At 45.8% G+C, this 7,637-nt stretch overlaps 1 pseudogene; it reads right to left on the bottom strand.

Annotated features, from left to right (window-relative positions):
* Positions 1 to 2,913: 2,913 nt before the first annotated feature.
* Positions 2,914 to 4,678, bottom strand: LOC148477551 (uncharacterized; annotated as a pseudogene).
* Positions 4,679 to 7,637: the final 2,959 nt, after the last annotated feature.

Raw genomic sequence — 7,637 nt, 5'->3', positions numbered from 1 at the left:
GTCACGATTATTACAGACCATAAGAATCTGATCTATCTGCAAACTGCACACCGGTTGAATGCCAGGCAGGCACGATGGTCACTTTTTTTTTCTAGGCTTGATTTAAAACTCCAGTTTCATCCTGGTGTGTTGAACAAGAAGGCCGATGCATTATCTCGCTCCTTTATGACTAACTTGGAGGAGGAGGAGTGTTCTCAAGTTCGTTCCATTTTTGACCCAATTGTATTTGCTCCTACTCGAGTAGTGTCCTTGCCACCTGGGAAAATTTTTGTACCTCCTAATTTACGTAAAGAATTGCTGGTTTGGGCTCATGCATCCTTGTTCGCAGGTCAAAACTGGAATCACCAAGACCTACCAGTTCTTACTTCGATCTTACTGGTGGCCGACCATGAAGAAGGATGTCACAGAGTTTGTCCGCTCCTGTATCAAATGCGCCCAACATAAAACTCCGCGTAGACAGATGGTTGGTCCTCTTCATCCCTTGTCTATCCCAACTGCTCCATGGACCCACATCTCAATGGATTTTATTTCTGAATAACCTCGGTGCAAGGGGCATAACACGGTATGGGTGGTCGTAGATCGCTTTTCTAAAATGGCACATTTTATCCCGCTCGTTGGCCTTCCTTCTGCTCCTCAATTAGCAAAAAATTTTATTTGAGACATCTTCAGATTACACGGTCTCCCCAGGGAAATAGTCTCTGATCGAGGTGTTCAGTTTACAGCTAAATTCTGGAGAGCCCTATGTAATACCTGTGGAATCAAACTGAACTTTTCCTCTGCCTACCACCCACAGTCGAATGGTCAAACGGAAAGGGTCAATCAAGAGCTAGAGACCTTCATTAGGCTCTTTGTGTCATCTTCCCAGGATGATTGGGTGGACCTCCTGCCATGGGCAGAGTTTTCTCATAATTTTAAATTTCATTCTTCCTCTAAATCCACTCCTTTTTTTACGGTTTTTGGTAGACATCCACGAGTTCCAGATTTCCAGAAGCTTCCATCTATAGATGTTCCGGCTGTGAATCAAGAGATTCAATCCTTTTCAGTTTTATGGAATAAAATTCACCTATCTCTAAAGCAATCTTCTAGGAATTACAAGAAATTTGCAGACAGGAGACATTTGGCGGTACCACTGTTGAGAGTCGGGGACAGGGTCTGGTTATCTTCCAAAAATATTCGCTTAAGAGTCCCGTCCATGAAACTCGCTCCACGTTTTATTGGTCCATATCGTATCCTTAAGATAATCAGTCCAGTAACTTATAAATTGGAACTTCCTCCTCAAATGAGGATTTCAAATACGTTTCACGTTTCTCTCTTACGACCCCTGGTCCTCAATCGTTTTCAGAATTGTTCCCCTAAATTGCCTCAAGTCAAGACATTACAAGGCACTGAATTTGAGGTGGAGAAGATCTTGGATTCCCGGCACAGATTCAACACCCTTCAATATCTCATCGATTGGAAGGGCTACGGCCCCGAGGAAAGGGCCTGGATCAGAGCCTCTGATGTACACGCTCCGCGACTAATCCAGAGTTTTCATAGGAGATTTCCAGATAAGCCTGATGGGTGTTCAGTGCCCACCCTTAAAGGAAGGGGTACTGTCAGGGCTCAGCCGGGGATCGGCGCCGGCTTCCCCTCTCATCCTGGGTGGTCGGTCGGCCTGCGCGACGGCGGGGGAGAAGCTGAGTATTCTCCCCGCATGCTGTGGTTTCCTGGAGGGCTAGTGTCCGGCATCACAAATCCGGACATGGGCGCCGCCATGACAGTCGGCCCATGTGACTGGACCCTTCTCCCTGATAGGCCCGTTTTCAGCTGATGCTGTGCACCTGTCTAAGGGTTCCCCTGGGTATAAAACTGTTCCACAGGTTATGGGAAATTGCCTGAACAACGGTTGTCTCCTAGCGTGCTTTAGTGAGTTCCCGGTCCAGGTTCCTATTCACCCGTACAGCAGCAGTGTTACCACCTTTACCTGTGTGCCTATATGTCTCTGGTGAATACCCGTGCAGCAGTGTTACCACCTTTACCTGTGTGCCTATACATCTCTGGTGAATACCCGTGCAGCAGTGTTACCACCTTTACCTGTGTGCCTATACGTCGCTGGTGAATACCCGTGCAGCAGTGTTACCATCCCCACCTGTGTGCCTTATGTCTCCAGTGAACATCCGTGCTACAATGTATACCACCTCTACCCGAGTGCCTTCTATCTCTGGTGACGTCTCAAGTAACCGTGAGTTGCTTCCCACTTGAAATCCTTATTGACATTTGATCCTCGTGTCAAGGTGTTTTCTATACAGTGTTCTAAGGGACTGTTTGGCGCCTAAGCAGGCATATCCTCGCTGGGCCATGGGTGTAGTGTCTCTATCCCTGCAGGGCTTGGGTACCTGGTCAAAGGACCGCGACCTGCTCACGGGGTGCAGCTAAGCCCATATCCCAATTGGGGGGGTCACTGGCGAACACCATCCTGTGGGTTAGACTCCGCACCTTTGCCCAGGTCTCGCCAACACTCAAGACCTGTGGATGAGGAGAACGTACATCCAGGCCCCTCGTCTCCGCTTCTTTCCCCAACTTAGGCCCACCACGTCCTCTTCTCCAGTCTCAGACGTGACAGATATTATATACTTCCCCACTGGAGATATACATGTCCCCACACATTAGGTAATTTAAAATATTCCATATTCAAATATTCACTTAACAAATGTCCTCATATTTGCTTAATAAAGAATGTATTACAACTTATTTCCTTTTAGATACTCTATTGGCTATGAATAAAAAACAGCATATTCGTTCTCTGGGATTCCAAACTTTGCTAGAACAGATATTATGGGCTTCTTGGCTGCAACAATAGATTTCCCGGGAACAACATATTTCAATTTTTGCATAACAGCAGCTAGGTGATCCTGTTTGGGGAATCCCAACCTCTCAACTGTGCGTAAGTCGTACACCCTTGGTTAGCTGTAGTGGACCATAATAGAGATGGGTGTCATCCATGTTGGGATTACTTTCCCAAGAGATATGGTAACTCTTGGGAAAGTTGTGGTCTGACAATTTCTTGCAAATTCTGTTGTATCCCTCCACTTGTTTCTGCCATATTTTGGTGATCTGATCTTCCCAATAATTAACTCTGCACTTGGACATTAGGATAATCTTGTCTGCGCCCATATGGTCTCCTTGAATAGTGTGGTGGGAAGCACCACTTCTGGTATGGCCATTGTTGACTATGACCCTTTCTCCTTGCCTCACTTTCAACTTCTTTTGGATTCTCTTCACCTTCACTGTGTCGGTAGTTTTGCTGATAGTTACATTGATGACCTCTGCAACATGGATGGCGCCAATAATGATTGCAATCTGCTGCGTATTTGCTGCCTTGGACTGGAATACCACCAGGACCAGTTACATTAGCTGCCCTTGCACCCTTCTCTCCATTGATTACTCTCCATCTCCCAGACTGCGAAGATATTTTCTTGGGTTGTTCTTCTGGATGGCTGTGTAATGTACAAATATATCTCTCTTGTTGTCATCACGATTTGTAAACCCATAACCATGTCGCACATGGAACCATTTGACTTTGCCCAAAACTTTTCTTGTGATGGTTTGGGCATTACAGCCTGTAGCTGGTGCTACCACAGCTTTAATTTTCTTCTGGACTACAGGATGAGGTTCCACATCTCTGCAATGTCCTTCTTCTAATCACCTCTGAATCTCTACATTTAAAGACTCCAACTGATTGCAAGCATTTACAATATGGCCACTGTTATTGCAATGCCTATATATAGGCTGGCCATGGTCTAAGAGGCGTCTTCTGGTTCTCTGTGGGTAGTCCCATGAACAAGCATTTTTATGCCATCTCTGAAAATACCAGTCTGTGTCTTCTCGGCACTGGGCTTGTTGCTTCATGAAATTGTGCAAATATCAGTTACCCCATGGGTCAGCATAGCAACTTGTTCTTTTATAGCACTGAGTGGATCAGTTCTAGGTGCTTGTGCACCCTGTACAACTTCTCGCAGTGTGTGCGGTCCCATGATTCCCTGCTGCACAGTCTCTGGGGAGTATTTATATTCTAGCTACCCTGGCATCTCAGGAAAAGACATTTACTGAACCTGAAACTCCCTACCACTTTAATGGCAGCTTCTTTGAAGTTCAAGAATGAAGTATTTGGGGACTGTAGCTGAAGTACGTGTAACTGTGCCTTCAAAATCTCACCATGGGATCCCTCTATAAACTGATGAATCAATACTTCATCTGTTGGATCAAAAACCTGCAGTTCCTGAAGGGCCGCCTGTAGACTGAGGGCAACGTCACGCAGAGTCTCTCCTGGCTGCTGCTTTCTTGTATAAAAGTCCACTTTAAGCTTAGACAATATTCTTGTGTTAAATGTGGCAGCTAGTCGGTCCAGGATGACACCTACTGTTTTTCTTTCTTCTGCCAGCCATGAAGTCACTTCCCTCAGCGCTGTTCCTTTCAGTTGTCCTATCAGGTTCTCCACTTGCTGCTGCTCTGAAAGTACAGGCCACATTTAATTCTTACATTCTCTTAAAGTATTATGTTCTAAATCACAAGCATCCCCAGAATAGATGGGTAGCCAAGGGATGTCAAAATAGTATGGTAATGTAATCGGGTTGAATTGGGTAATCATTGTAGCCCTTTGTCTCATGCCACTGGCACCTACATCAGGTGAATCCCCCATTGTTTGCTGCTCACAGGACATCTTATTTATTCTGGATACCTCCTTACTTTGGACTCTGGGTTCGGTTTTTCGTGACTCCAATGTGTTGCCTCGCCAGGCGGTGTATAGGTGTGTTAAGTTGAGTTTTTGTGTACTTAGGGCCTGATTCAGAGCTGAACGCTCTGACCAGAGCGTTCGCTCTGAATCAGGGCCGTCCCAGCTAAATTTGGAGCGGCCTCCTGGCCGCTCGCATAGCTGTGGGTGACCACCCACAGCTTATGCGAGCGGCCAAAAAGATGGTCGCGATGGTCAAAGACCATCGCGACCATCGAGCTTGCGATGAGACCCTTTGGTAGGGTCTCGCTTCCGCAAGCCCAGGAGTGATTTTGGCTCTATCAGAGCCAAAATCACTCCCACTGACATCATTACTGATGTCAGTGGGGCCGGACTCAGACGGTAGGCGTTCCCATGGGAACGCCTGCATCTGGCAGTCACGCCCCCGGCATGCCCACCAAAGGGGGCGTGCTGTCAATCAACATCTACAGCATGCCCCCTTTGGTGCGAGACCCGGAGTGACGGAGAGCCCGTCGCTATCCGGGTCTCGCGCATGCGCACGACGGATCTCCCTCCGTCGTGCACATGCGCAGTGGGGCAACATCGACCCGTTTGCGAGCGTCCTTTGCTCGCGAACGGGTCTGAATGACCCCCTTAGCTGTTTGGGAAAGAAATTCCTCTATGTGGTTTCACTTCCTGTTATCTTCTTATTCCACCAGAGAGGTAAGGAGGATTATTCTAGACATAAGTGATTGTATCCTTCCTTTCAAATGAACTTCTTTTGTTCAAAGAAATTATGTTTTAGACAGTTTGGGTAATAAAAGTCAGCTTCACACAATACATACAATATAATACACGCTATGACAGTTTATTTAGCAGGAATTCCAAAGTAGGCTGAAAGGTAAATTGAGTTAGAATATACAGTTCATAAAAAAATGCAAGAATTGTCGCATTCAGAGTAAAGTTTTATTTGCAATCAATTTTACATGTTATACTAACAACAAAGTAACTTTTCATTACATTATCATAAACAATTCCTATTTAAGATTGTAATGAAGACACAATAATTTTTCCAGAAGAAATGTACGCTTTCTGGCCAGATACCCTTGCGTTGGTGCACATATGTCTGGTTAATGGTTTGCTGATGTATTGGTGAATGAATGGGGTCGTGGCAAGGTTCCAGCTGCTCAATATGTTGCAGTAATGGTCGCTTGGAGGGTGCAAACCTGGGCTTGTTAACTTGGCCACAGTGAAAGAAGCTGTTAGCTGGTCCTCGTCAGCAGGAGATGCAGTTCAGCGCCACCAGAGTCTGATACAGTGCTCCCTCCTCAGTGCAGAGCCTCAGCTGTCATAGAAAGGCTAGCCTGCAGTGGTGGCACCAGAGCTGTCTTCCAACAGAGCTCACTGACACAGCTCTCCTGCAGCACAATAGTGGTCTCCTGCAGTACAATAGAGGTCTCCCGCAGTACTATAGAGGTGTCCTGCAGTAGGCAAACACCGGCCCTTACTCTCTCACTGACACTGTCCAGAAGCAGCTGTCTCCATTAGCCACAGCTGACAGTGCTCAGCCAGCGCAGCTCCAACCTCCCAGCCAGTTTCCCCAACTGACACCTACAGGAGTTTCCCCAACTGACACATACATCCAACTGTCCCTGGCCTGACCACCTGACACTGGTCATGTGACTAGCTCCTGACCTCTTCAGCAGTTGCAGAGGCTGCTGGAAATTGTCTGTCTGTGTAATGGCATCCACATGCTCTGTAGAGTGATGCACAGTGTCTGACATAATGCCTCACATAGTGGGGTATTACAATAGCTATATGGAACCATGGGCTAACAGGGATGGGTTGTGGCATGTAGGGTCGGACTGCTCCACTGAGGTACAGAGGCATTTCCCAGTGGGCCCTACTATCTCAGGGCCCATTCTCTCCTCTAGGGGTCAGGTTTAAGACTGTGCACTCAAATTATGCACTGTTATTGTATTATAGAGTCTGTTACAGTACTTGGTTGATCTAGACCACTGATGAACATGGGTGCTTGGTTCACTTCTATATAAACTACTGTACAACATGATTTGCCCTCCTGCCAATCAAAGTACAGTAGGTGATCACTACACAACCCAGTCCTAACCACTTGTTTGCTGTAGATTTTAATGTAATGAGTACATTTCCTGACATTGATTGTAATTGACATTGTAGCTCTGCATGCATGCATTCACCCTACAATTAAGTCATCCCAGTAGTAGATGCTTAGGTAGTTGAATCTTTTTTACAATGTCACATATTTTGCCTTAATTAGGCCTAATGCTGATCTTATTAAGATTTAAACACTGACCGGTCAGTACTGAAAACCCCTAAATCACATGTACAGTGCAATAATGTGGTATATATAGATAGGATCACCATCACATGCTTAATTATTATACATAAGTTACATTGTACTGAATTCCGGGGACTATGATGTACTCAATACAGTACATTGCTGTTATCAATCTGGTACATTTCAATCATCCACTATCAGTATTTACTATATATATTTATAAATGAGTCTAGACCATGCACTTTCTAATAGTTAGACATGCATCTGTGGTGGATGGCCAACCTCCTTAAGCATTGGCACCTACTACTGCATTCCCCTGGTGGTCCTTTCATGCACCAGGCTGACACTGGTTTCATCAGTTTCCCTATACTGAACCTCTTTTGCTCTTATTCTTGGCACAAGCCAAACAAGACATGACAAAGCTCCGAGTGTTTTCTCACATTGTGTCTTCTCACATTGTGGGCCAGCAGATTGAGCGTAGCAGTGTCGTTACAGTGCAGGAAACTCACATAAGTACTTCCATCCTACAATTATCCTACAATTATGAGCCTATACCAGGACCGACTTTCTAATTTGAGACACACATTACCTTTGGCTGGGTGTCTGCAT

Source organism: Taudactylus pleione, unplaced genomic scaffold, assembly GCF_031769625.1.
Source record: "Taudactylus pleione unplaced genomic scaffold, aTauple2 ptg000707l, whole genome shotgun sequence".
Taxonomy (NCBI): Eukaryota; Metazoa; Chordata; class Amphibia; order Anura; family Myobatrachidae; genus Taudactylus; species Taudactylus pleione.
The sequence above is the reverse complement of the archived record's forward strand: the minus strand, read 5'-3'. Positions and strand labels throughout refer to the sequence as shown.